General features: G+C 48.9%; 1 protein-coding gene across 2 annotated transcripts in view; it reads left to right on the top strand.

The window, feature by feature from the left end:
• Positions 1-12,371, top strand: part of MAPKAP1 (MAPK associated protein 1) — a 928,195-nt gene that overhangs the window by 453,088 nt on the left and 462,736 nt on the right. The window lies entirely within an intron of this gene.

Raw genomic sequence — 12,371 nt, 5'->3', positions numbered from 1 at the left:
TCTGTGTGAAGTTGTCCTCCAGATGTATTTCCAGTTCTCACAGTTTTGCATTCCACTTGTAAAGTGAATGAGAAGAAAACGTTGGCTTCATTAGAAGTAATCGACCAGAATGTGCTTAGGCTGTATTGAACCATCATCCAATAACCATCAAGTAAAATCCTAGTGCATTACTCCAGCTTCGCATGTTGCACTTTAATAGTCACAAAATGATCTAAATTAAAACATTAGCGGAGTCTATGAGAAAGTGAAAAGTATAGTAGTGGAAGGTGAATGTTTTCACAAGCAAACTCAAGGTAATGGTCTCTGAAAATTCGGAGTTCTAGATAAGTGGTGACTTAAAAAATTATCCCTAGATTGTATCTGTCCCACTGGATGCCTGTTTGCCTTGATTCTGCTCTGATGGGAACGTAGATGCCTCTACATCATGCAACACGTGATTCAGAAGTCGTGTGATGGCAGTTCTTCCAACACAGGACATCTCAATAGTGTCCGTGACAGGTCTTGTTTAACTCTCGCACCCGAGTTTGATAGTGTTGTGACCTAGATACAACCATTTTCAGCATCAATTGATTGATTGTTCCTTAAACTTGATTGAATTGGCCCTCTGATGGGACTCACCAAAAGCCTCTTCTGACCTTACAGGCAGCTTATGCATGCATTTCAGAAGCCTTGCTTTAGCCTACGGCAATCACCTCTCCTCAGCTCGATTAATTGACCTCCCTTGCTGACATTCCCTCTGATAATCCCCCAGTGCATGAGACCTACTACAAGACCCCTGCCATAAGAGCTTGCATATGTCGAAAAACAAGGCCTGGGCAACCTAAATGTTTGCCCGTGGCTGAGTTTACCATCACCAGACGGACTCGCCACGCTGCTCTCATGCTCTTATATTACGAGAGACTGCCCCATAGGCCTTACCCTCAGTCCCATTGGCTTGACCCAAGGAATTTACAAGAGGCAACACATCACTTGTGCCTCTGGCTAATTTTTGGCAAAAGTTTATCCACTTTCATACAGGTCCATGAACCCGTGAGTATATTCCTTATATAGTCTGAGAGGATGCTCATTATGCACACTGTACACACAGCCTGCCCAAGCCTTCTACTTTTACTCTGGGCTTCAGCAAGTGTCCCCCTGGTACAGTTACATCGTGATGAGACCCTCGGATGCAGTGTGGGGTCCAAGCGACATCGTCTGTTACAATAAACTGATTTCCATCCGGTGATTTAGACCTGCACAGGTGACTATGGGATTAGATTAGAAATTAGATTAGAAATCTTGCAGTTTTTTGTATATCGAACCACCACCGCGTACACAATGCCGCACTTGGGTTTCGAGTCCCCATCCAGCCAATAACAGTTCTTCGTTTAAGTCGAAGTACCAGCTGCAGAAGCGTATAGGAGATCTAGAGCCCCCTTCGTCTCATCACCATACCCAAGAGACAAGCCCCGGTGTCGGAGGGACCTCAATTCCCACTGCTTCCTCGATGTGAGATACCATCACCTTCTGGAAGTCCCACACCCCCGCGCATTTGCAATGCCATCTCAGGATGCTTGTGTCTGGTCCAGGGAGGGCCTGGCCTGGCAGTTCGGTCTGGTCTGTTCCCATGGGGCACAGGGTCAAGACTGATTTACATATGTCCATGTCTGAACTGGGGTAGCGTAGTGGGCAAAAGAAGGATGGATTTACCCCAGATCTTTTGACTGGGGAGAATGTTTGCATTGTCAGCATTCCGTCCATCATTTGTTTGCGGTAACACATCTCCCCAGCTGAGATCCATACGGTTAATCCAGGCAGGCGTCAAAGTGAAGTCATTTAAGACAGGACACAGTCTTTCCCAGACCACAGGCATGTGTCTAGTGTGGATCATCAATGACTTCCCCCAGGTAAGGTTCCCATGCCGCCTTTGCTTTGTACACCGTCTTCACCAGGTCTGTCTGAATAGATCAGGGAAATGAGATGCCTACCTTCCCCGATCGAATCATTCCTGCCAACTCCTGTGATGGCAGGATCGTACACAAGAGCTCCTTCGCCCCACATTAAAAGAGTATTGAGCCTCCCGGAAAGTGAGGAAGACCTCTCCGGATATAAATCCCCAGCCACGAGGCATCCACCCTCACCTTTTTAGGTTTCGCCTGGCATCCACTGCGCAGCAGTGTTCGCGCAGGCGAAATATTTTGTTGATCAGTATGGGGATTTCACCCGCCTCTCTCTTCCATTGGCTAGCTCCATAAATGGAGGCTAGCCATTGCAAGAGAGATCTGTCCGTAATTGTCCGAGCAGATTCGTGGGCATTCGCTGATTTTTTCCCTCTCCGCCCCTTTTACAACGTCATGCATGTGCGGATGTTTTTTTCTCTCCAAGGTTTGTTTTTTCATTCCTCCGAAGATGGCGGCCTGGCAGTAGCGATCCCTGGGACTGGTCCGGGCTGCACTCCTGTGCCTGGCTCGCCCGGTGTTCCTGGGGGCACAACCCACGGCTCGCCCACTGCGGGCTCCCAGCCACTGACGTGTCCCCGCTGGCACCGAGACTGAACCTGGTTCCCGTTCCAAAGTCGGCAGCTCTTGCAGGTAGATTTTACTGAAGCGACATTTTATATTCCTAGTTGCCCCCTCCCCCAGCTCCAGGAATGTAGACGAGACGGGAGAATCGTGAATCAAATCTGCCGGGTGGTGCTGCGGCTGCGAGGGAGGGCGGGGCTGGCTGCAGACCCCACCACTTCTCTGACGTGAGCGAGGTGTATCTTGCTTGCATACATGACTGTTTGAGGGTCTGGTCTGGTCTGGGCTCGGAAGGTTGCAGGAGGCACATGGGCTTGCTGCTTGAGAGCAGTACAGTGGGCACCCCCGGGCGCCTGGAACCGCGCACAGGGCGATCAATGCCTTTCCCATGCAGACCCCAGCTGGGGGGTCATTTCGTTTAACTTGGCAGCACGCAACCAACAGAGCTGACATCTCATGAGAAGCCTGTCCCACTGCATGTCTGATCTGCCCCTACCTACCCCCCGTGCCTGCCTGCATACACACCGTCTCTTGTAGGCGATCGCAGACACATGGCTGTACGGGTGACTTTACGCCTATTTTGTTAGTAAACCCCCTTTAGTAGGGCCCCCCCTTCATTACATTTTGGTTTGGCATTCAGAGCATCATCGCCATCCTCACGGGCTAGTTCTGCCCCAGCGTAAGGCGCTGTGAAATTTGCTGTTACTGCACCTATTATCTCCTCAAATGGTTACAGTAATATGTGCTTTGTGGGTCTTGCAGTGTGTGGGGGGGCTCGCAGTGTGTGGGGGGCTCTGTGTGGGGGGGGCTTGCAGTGTGAGGGCGTCTCCGTGTGGGTGTGGGGGGGGCTCTGTGTGGGTGTGTGGGGGGCTCTGTGTGGGTGTGTGTGGGGGCTCTGTGTGGGTGTGTGGGGGGGCTCTGTGTGGGTGTGTCGGGGGGCTCTGTGTAGTTGTGTGTGTGGGGGGCTCTGGGTGTGTGTGTGTGTGTGGGGGGGCTCTGTGTGTGGGGGCGCTCTGTGGGTGTGTGTGTGTGGCATTTACGAGAGATTAAGCTATTGGCATTGTAAATGACAATGACATTTATTTATCTGTTTTCAAAACCAACACATAAATAAAAATGTTGTCATTTACAATGCCAATAGCTCTAACTTTTGCAAAGGCGAAACCGTTGCATTGTAAATGCTTGTTCACCACTGATTCCCACATCTGTGCAGTATGATGGACCAACTAGATCTCTGAACATCAGCCCCCCCCCCTTTAAGAGGCACAGCAGTGTATCATTGACAGATGAAATCAGTAAATACCAGGCCCCAAACAATCTCTGCTTTCTTCAGTCATTGAGCTGTACTAATATACATTAATTGCAACCTGTGTCAGCATTCAATCAATTAAAGTTAATCATAAAATCTATGTTGAAAATATGACTCCACAAGATATTTTAGCTTCAATGAGAAATATTTACCAAAAATTTTGTTCAGAAGTTATGGGGAAAAAATGAGGATACAGGCGCAACCTTTGTGGTGTTTGAGTGTTACGTTTGACAAAAGTTACTTAAGGAAGAGTTAATCCAACAATGAGAGGGGTGATCTGCTCGTGGCATGAGTATGGACCCGGGGGTTGGATCCGTGGCATATTTTTGGATACCTATAGATCATGTAAAGGTATCCTTTGAGATTCATCGCATCTTGCGGGGCATAGATCTGGCATTAATGGATCTGCACTGGTCATCAAGGTACCAAGTTTGTATAAAGTATCACCTCAGTGGAAAAAGAGTTCACTTTTTAAGATCTTTTATTTTAACTTTTTGAGTTATTTCAGATTACTGGGGACAACAAACAACCCTGGTAAGAGTGGTTTCTCTTTAACTGAGAACAATTTAAATCATGTACCACAAATGAAAGGAAGCTTATGGGACGGGTGGCTTTGTGAATTAATGTTCTTGATCTGCCTAAGATGGCTTTGCTCCACTCTGCTCACTTTTTAAGCCGTGGGATGCTGTGCTTGCTTCTTTCAGTAGAGGTTCGCTGCAACTCTATTCATTACCAAAACATAGTCTTTTAAAATCTAGAGCAAATAACTGACTGACTGGCACTCAGTACAACTTACATAATGGTTGTTCTCAGCTAGACTAATGCCTTATGTTCATATAAAATATTTATGTCAGGGTTTTAGAGAGCAACTTCAGAGCACTGGAGGCGGGTCCTATCATTACATGCATAGCACAGGCATTCAGGGGGAAAAGGCAAGAACCAGAATAATTGGGCGCCTCCTTCGGCATCGCGCGACTACCAAAGACCCTTGGCCCATGCAAGAACACAACTCCCAGCAACCTCCGCTACTGGTAGTCCTGCTGCCATTCACCGTAATTTTACCGCTTTTCCTCTCCATCATCCCATTTCTCTAGTTCCTCCTCCGGCATCGTGGGACATACCTGGGCCAAGTGCGGGCCCGTCTATGCCCGTAAGAGGCTGGGCTGGCCCACCCCTCTTTTGCTGCAGCCTTCAGGTAAGTCCCCTCATCACCGCCTCACTCCTCCTTTGTTGGGCCCGCACCTACTGCTCGCCCCCAGATCCCCTGGCACCTGTGCCCTCCCCCTGCTCCCCTGGCACCTGTGCCCTCCCTGGAGGCTAGCCTACCTGCAGCGGTCCCCTGGCAGCCTGTTCCACTAATCGTGGCTTTACGTGCCCATCCATCCCCTGGGAGGGCCATCCTGCCTCTGCCCTCAACCCCGCCTCCTGCCCTCAGCTCCACCAGCACCCCTGCCTGTTGCCCCACAAGGAAGAGGTCCCCTGCGTGATGCCTCCTGCTCCTCTGTTCCTGTACCTCCCCTGCGGAGGCCACCTCCACGCCCTCTCTCTTGCCCCTCATCGCCGTACGGCATGGAATCTGCTGCGTGATCATGCGCGGATGCCCCCATAGGGCACACGACGCATGAACCTGGACCTCATCCAGTGGCAGGACCCCAACCCCCGCTTCACCTTGGATGAACTTTGAGCATTGAACCCCGGACGCTAGGGCAACAAGTGCGCATTTGCCTCCCTCAGGTTCTCCTGCTGCTTCACCTGCAACACCAAGGATACAACCCATGTCCCTCGAATCAGCCACATCGTGTCGTACGCACCCACCAACAAAGCTGGCGCCGTTACCTCCGGAAAGATCAACTGCCTGCTGATCAACACTCACTCACTCGGAAAACACGCCACGGAAGCCTCCACTGCCAGCAAAACATGGTGCAACTGGTCAAAGCTATCAGAGCAGCGATGGACTAATGCCCTCAACTCCCAACTACCCACCACTACCGAAGACCCAGAACAAGTGGTGGAAAACTTTGCAAACTGGATCACGGCAAGTGCTAATGAAGTTGAACCTAGGAAACCCACCAACCCCAAGACATGAACATGACACCCTAACTGGTGCTTGGCAAAACTGAAAACCCAGAAATGCGACTGCAGACACAAGGAAAGAAGATGGCGCAACAGTAGGACCCTCAAGGACCAAAAACAGTTCACAGACGCCCTGAACCATTACCACCACATCCTCAAAAACACGAAGAAGTCCGCACTAGCCCCCGCATCAGTGATAGCTCCAACACCAGCAAGGAACTGTTCAACATAGTCAAGGAGTTCACCAACCCATGGGCAACCGAAAACACCATCACACCCACACAAGCCCTCTGAGACATCCTCTCGGACTTTCTCCACAATAAAATCAACACCATCTACCAAGACTATGCACCTCAGCCACCCACCGAGGACAACATTAACCTCCTCACGTCAGCTGACACCCACCCACACCAGCTCATGTGGAATACCCTCACTGAGAAGGAACAGTGTCCATCGTGAGATCCATCCACTCCACAGCTCCAGCAGAACACTGCCCCCATAACACCTTCAACCTCACATCAACCCATCAACAAAGAACTCACTGAGGTCCTCAACTCCTCGATCACCACGGCCCACATCCCCAGAAATGGAAACATGCCGACGTGACGCCATTGCTGAAGAAACTATCCGCGGACCCTGGAGAACTCAAGGACTACAGACCCATCTCCCTGCTCCCTTTCCCAGCGAAGGTCATCAAGAAAACTATCCACATCCTGCTAACCAGACTTCAGGAGAACCGCAACCTTCTGAATCCCTCCCTAGCAGACTTGAGAGCAAACCACAGCACTGAGCTAGCTCTAATATTAGCCACAGACGACAGAATGTTGCTGGACCACTGAGATATAGCAACCCTCATCCTCTGCGACCTCTTAGCAGCCTTTGATACCGTATCCCACCATACACTGATTTCTTGAATCCAAGGAGCAGCCATCAATTGAATAGCTTCCTATCTCACAGGAAGGACACAGAAGATCATCATCCCTTCCTACTCCTCGCTCCCTAACAACATCACCTGTGGTGTACCTCATGGCTCATCGCTCAGCCCAACCCTCTTCAACATCCAGATGACACCCCTGGCCAACATCGTCTAGAGCTATGGGCTCAGCATCATCGGTAGAGCAGACAGCACCCAACTCATCCTCTCCCTGACAAACGACCACGAAAGACAGGTTCCAAAGATGCATGAAGGATGAACAACTGTCTCAAACTAAACACAGACAAGACAAAAGTTCTCATCTTCAGGAAAGGCAAGTATAACCTATGGAACAATGAATGGTGACCACCTAAGCTGGGCCCTAACCTCAAACTCACCGAACACACCCGCAACCTCAGCATCATCCTCAACAGCCAGGTATCCATGAAGAAGCAGGTCAGCGCCGTCTCCTCTGCAGGCTTACTCACCCTATAAGTGCTCAGGAAGGTCTTCAGATGGCTCCTGCCCAACACCAGGCAAACTGTCATGCAAGCTGTCGTCACTAGCAGACTTGACTACAGCAACTCCCTCTATGTAGGAATCACCACTCAGCACTTGAGGAAACTTCAGACCATCCAGAACACAGCAGCCAGAGTCATCCTCGACCTCCCCAGACAGATGCGCATCACCCCTCGAAACTCCATTGGGTACGAGTTGCGAAGAGATGCCAGTTCAACAAGCTCACCCATGATACAAGGCACTACACCACTAAGGACCGGCATACCTCAACAAATGACTGAATTTCCACCACTCACCAGAGAACTCGGGACCAGATGAACGACCATTCTGTTTTGAGGGTCTTGAATTGCGATGATTTTTATTTTTTGCAACTCGCAAAATGGAATGTACTAATGTGTGTCAGACACATTTAGCAATTCCTATTGGGGTCGCAAATGACCTACCTCATCAATATTCAGGAGGCATGTCGCAATTTGCGACCCATTGGGAATGGGCTACAATCACAGGGATGATGGCCAGCTGGGTACAGCAGACAACCATATTTGTGTTCGCATTTTAAATAAAGCTACTTTTTTTCAAATGCAGCCCATTTTCCTTAAAGAAAAACAGGGTGCATTTAAAAGAAAAAAATGAAGTTATCTTTTCATTTTTAAGGGCAATCAGTGGTCCGTGGGACCACTAGCTGCTCTTAAAAAATATTTTTGCATATATTCACTACTTGAAATAGGTTTTACACAGTATTGTATTGTAATTGCATTTATATAGCGCTTACTACCCCTGACGAGGCGTCAAAGCGCTTTTTCGGCGGGTAGCACGCTACTCCGGGACCCATAGATGATTAGTGTTGAATTAGTATAGTGAAACATGCAAGTACATTTTAAGTGGTGGATAGGTTAGTCAGTTATTTGGATATGGAATGATAGCAGAAGGATAGAGGAGGACAAAGGTTTCTATTTATTTATTGCTTGTTGACGCACGCTATTCAGGGAGCCTATAAAGGATTAGCGGTGAATTAATATGGTGAAATATGAGGTAATTTCAATGGTGGATATTAGTCTGTTACTTGGAGTGAGAAGGATAGTGGAGGGATAAAAGGGGAAGAAAGATTAGCATTCATATAGCACTTGTTACCCCTGATGGGTGTTGAAGCGCTTTACTGGCGAGTAGCACGCCTCTCCGGAACCCATAAAGGATTAGTGTTGAAAATTAGTATAGTATATATATATGAAGTAATTTGAGTAGTAGATATGTTATTCAGTTATTTGGGCAGTATATTAGTATAGTTGAATATGGAATTTGAGAAGTGAACATGTTAGTCTGTCAATTTTGATTGAAAAGGATAGTGGAGGGATAAAAGAGTGATGGTTTTTTTTTTTAGGTCTTAGCAGTATGAAGAGGCTTTTGTATGAGTAAAAAGGAGTTTTGGAGGGAAGGAGTCAGAGGGGAGAGTTTAGAAAGGTTTGTTTTAGGGGATCTGTGTAGTAAAAAGGTGTCAGATGATGCAAGCAGGGGTAGAGCAGGAGAGAGTCTAGAAAGGGGTATTTTGGCGATTATAGTAGTGGTATGGGGTTTGGGATAAATGAGAGCATGGATGTAGAGGATATATTGATAGATGTATATCAATATCATACATCCCCCTGCATGTCGCTATTGGGAAGTGATGCTCTTGGCATGCCCCTTCCTAATAGCAACTCGCAAACTCTATTTAACGAGTTGGTAATAGGTTACCGATTCACAAAATAGGGTTTGTACATGCTGCAATCCTTTTAAGTGGTTGCAAACGGCCTGATTTTCGATTAGCGGCGCTAAAAACGGTTGTATGTCCGGCCCATAGGTCCGGGCCCCTCTGCCTGGCAGTTACTCCGCTCCTCTGTGGCTGAACAGCGGAGCCGCTCCTTCTCCCACCTAGGCGGCTAAGACTTGGAACACCCTCCCCTACACCTCAGAGCAGCTCCGTCATTGCAACAGTTCAGGAAGGACCTCCAGACCTGGATGTTCAAGCAATAAGAACGGGCAGCGGAATCCCGAATCCCGCAGCAGGACCACAGAGCTCCTCGAGACCCCCACGGGTGAGGCAGCCACGCTATACAAATCCTGATTTATTGATTTCCAGCTTTCTGGAGTGGCAGTACTTGGGTCTGCACAAAGTCGAGCTGAAGTCCAGTCTAAATAGGTCAGCATTCAGAAATTTCAGAAGCCCATGTGATTGGTTCTCAGAATGTGGTTCAGGTCATTAGAGCTTCTAGGCGCTTGCTCTCTCAGAGGTCGAGTTCTGTGTGTTATGCTGCGGCCGCTGAGTGGAGGTTTCTGCTGGGAGCCTCCATGGTGATAAAGAGCAGAATACATGTGTAACAACATCACATGCTTCCCGTTCTTGGATCTCCCAACCTCGGCCTTTCATGTCCTGCTTCGGAGAGCTGTTCTGCTACTTTAATGAGAGTTTGAATCCTGTTCGTTAAATGTAACCTGTAGTAATTCAGTCCTGTAGTTCGAAGAGACGGCTTTACAGATAAGTGTCATTGGGAAGAGGTTGGAGCGGTGTGGCCTGTAGAGGATGGCGGCGGAGGGGCACGCGCTGAGGGGGGGTGGGGGCAGACGGGGTCGCTGGGAAGGAAAGCCATCGGATATTTGAAGAGTGCGCAGCATCTGCGGATGAATGAGTGATGCGGTCGAGGGGGTTCCTGTGCTGACGCTCTGTCATCATATCCGGTTCTCATATTTCTGTTTGGTGTTTGCAGATAAAAGGGCACTCAGGGTCGTGTCTGGCCTGCCCGTCGCCCTCTGTCCCGCTTCCACACAACCAGTATCTGCTCCAAGGAAAGCTGCAGCCCTGCTGTGAGAGGCGGACCCGGCCGTGTGTGCGTGCCAGGGCCAGGGCTCGCGATGGGGACTGTACTAATGACATAATGACTAGCAGGTGCCCTGCGGTGGACGCAGCGCGCGCTCGCATCAGAACCCTGGCAGGGACGGACCTCGAGAGGACGAGCCCGGGCCTTTGATCAGTGCAACCTGAAGCCATTAGGCGGGAATGCTTTGATCAAAGCGGCTTGAAGTGCTGCCTTAGATCAGGAAGTGCTCGCCGCAGATCGGTATCACAGAGAGGTCGGCACCGAGAGGCTTGGTGGGTTCGGAGCAGCCTGCCTGCCGTGAAGGAATGTGCTGTGCTTGTCTTTGTTTGTTCCTGTAGTGGAGTCACTGTTTGAGCATCCCTTGAGACCCGGTCGTTTGACTGAGGGTAATGGGAGCGTGAGAGCCGCATAGAGTCCCAGCCCTTCCTGCCGCCTTCTGAGATGTCTGACGCTGACCTGGCCACCAGGATACCAGCAGACTCTTTTGTTTTTACTACTTGTCATGCTACTTTTTAAAAGTCTGTGCGCTTCCGCAAACACCAGCCTACTTTCACACACGTCCTTTATATCGCATTGTCGTTCGTGGCCTTCGTGGCTCTTCCTGGTCATGGAAGAAAAACTCAATCTAAGCCCTAATCTGACTAAATCAACGTGAAAGAGCCGTGCGATGGAACTGCATCCAGATCTCACCCCGGCAAGCCCATTCCTGTCACACCTCTCCATAACAAACCACCCACTCTTTCCTGTCCAATCCAAATAACAAAGGCAGCTATTCCTGCTGCTACCTTTCACCATCCCACCCTCTCCCTCACAACCCAGGTGTCTCCTTTCCACTTCCTTTCCTTGCCATCTTCACATCTTCTTTTGACTGTCAGCTTTCCTCCCTCACTAACCAACTCTCCCTCTCGCCCACTTAAATCCCTCAACCTCTGTAGTCAAAATTCTCAACTTCCCCTCACCAGCTCCAAAGCAACCAGCTGATCCCCACCTAGTCTCTCAACCTGCGATCAGCTGTGCTGCTTCCTTAAAAGCACACGACCAAGGAACGTCTTCGATCTGATCTCTGGCTACTAACTGGACCTGTTGTTGATCAGTGACACCTTGCCGGGGAGACGAGACATTCCCATTCGTCAATGACGCAGATTCACATGGATATGGGCTCCTTTCCTGGAACTGCCCCAGAAAGACAGCAGGAGGGCTAGCTTTCGTCTTAAAAACTTTGCACGTCTGACTCATTCCTGGCCCATTGGTCACCCGCACATGCTTTCTCTTCCCAAACAGAGGTTACACATACATACACCTTCGTATACACTGGCGAACACATCCCATTGCTATGAAAACCTGTGCATTCTGAGTGACCAACACCTCATTGAACCAACCAAACCTTTTACAATCACTCATGATGGTCTTTAACTTCTTCTAGAAGCCGCCCATCTATGGCCGCCTGCCTATGGAATAGGTTACCCCTTCATTTTAGGTTAGTTCAAGACCTGCTTCAGGAGACAGTTAAAAACTTGGCTTTTCCGGACAGAACACCCATGTCTGCTGTAGTGCGATTGGTGTGAACTCTGATTTCTTTGTCTTTAATTGGTCCTGTAGCGCCGGGTAACCGCATGCTTTATAAATACCACTTTTCATCTAGTTTCCTCTTCGTCGTGGGTACCACCCTGCAAGAGCCATTGCCACAGCAACAGGGACTTGTAAGACTACGTAGTGACAATATAACAAGTGCAACCACATGACCCTCATTGCTCACCTCTTAGCAGCCTCAACTCCTAACTAACTCCTAACTAAATAGCAGGCATAGAACAGCTCTTCAACTGGCTGTCCAAAGGTTTCAACAAACTCATTCCCTTTAACACATCCGTGCAATCTAACCATTGACCTGCAACACAGTGGATCATATAAAAATGATAAAACCAGAAATTCCTGCATTTCAGAGGCAGTGGAAGAAATCTAACAACCCACATGACAAAATCCATCTCCAATCTCTATACAGGATCTATTAATATTCTATCAAAGAGGCAAACAGACCCCTTTATTTCAACTTTATCTCTAAAGCCCAATTCCATTATAAGGAACTGCATGGAAGTCTCAAGTAACTCTGGAACTTGGATTACATTATGAGAACCCTCCTCTCTCAAGCTTTGTTACAAATTGCAGACCATATCATTGGCAAGGAAAAGATACGGAATCAACACCTCAGA

This window comes from Lissotriton vulgaris, chromosome 5, assembly GCF_964263255.1.
Source record: "Lissotriton vulgaris chromosome 5, aLisVul1.2, whole genome shotgun sequence".
In the NCBI taxonomy this organism is placed as follows: Eukaryota; Metazoa; Chordata; class Amphibia; order Caudata; family Salamandridae; genus Lissotriton; species Lissotriton vulgaris.
Note: the sequence above shows the minus strand (reverse complement) of the source record. Positions and strands in the feature narration are given on the sequence as shown.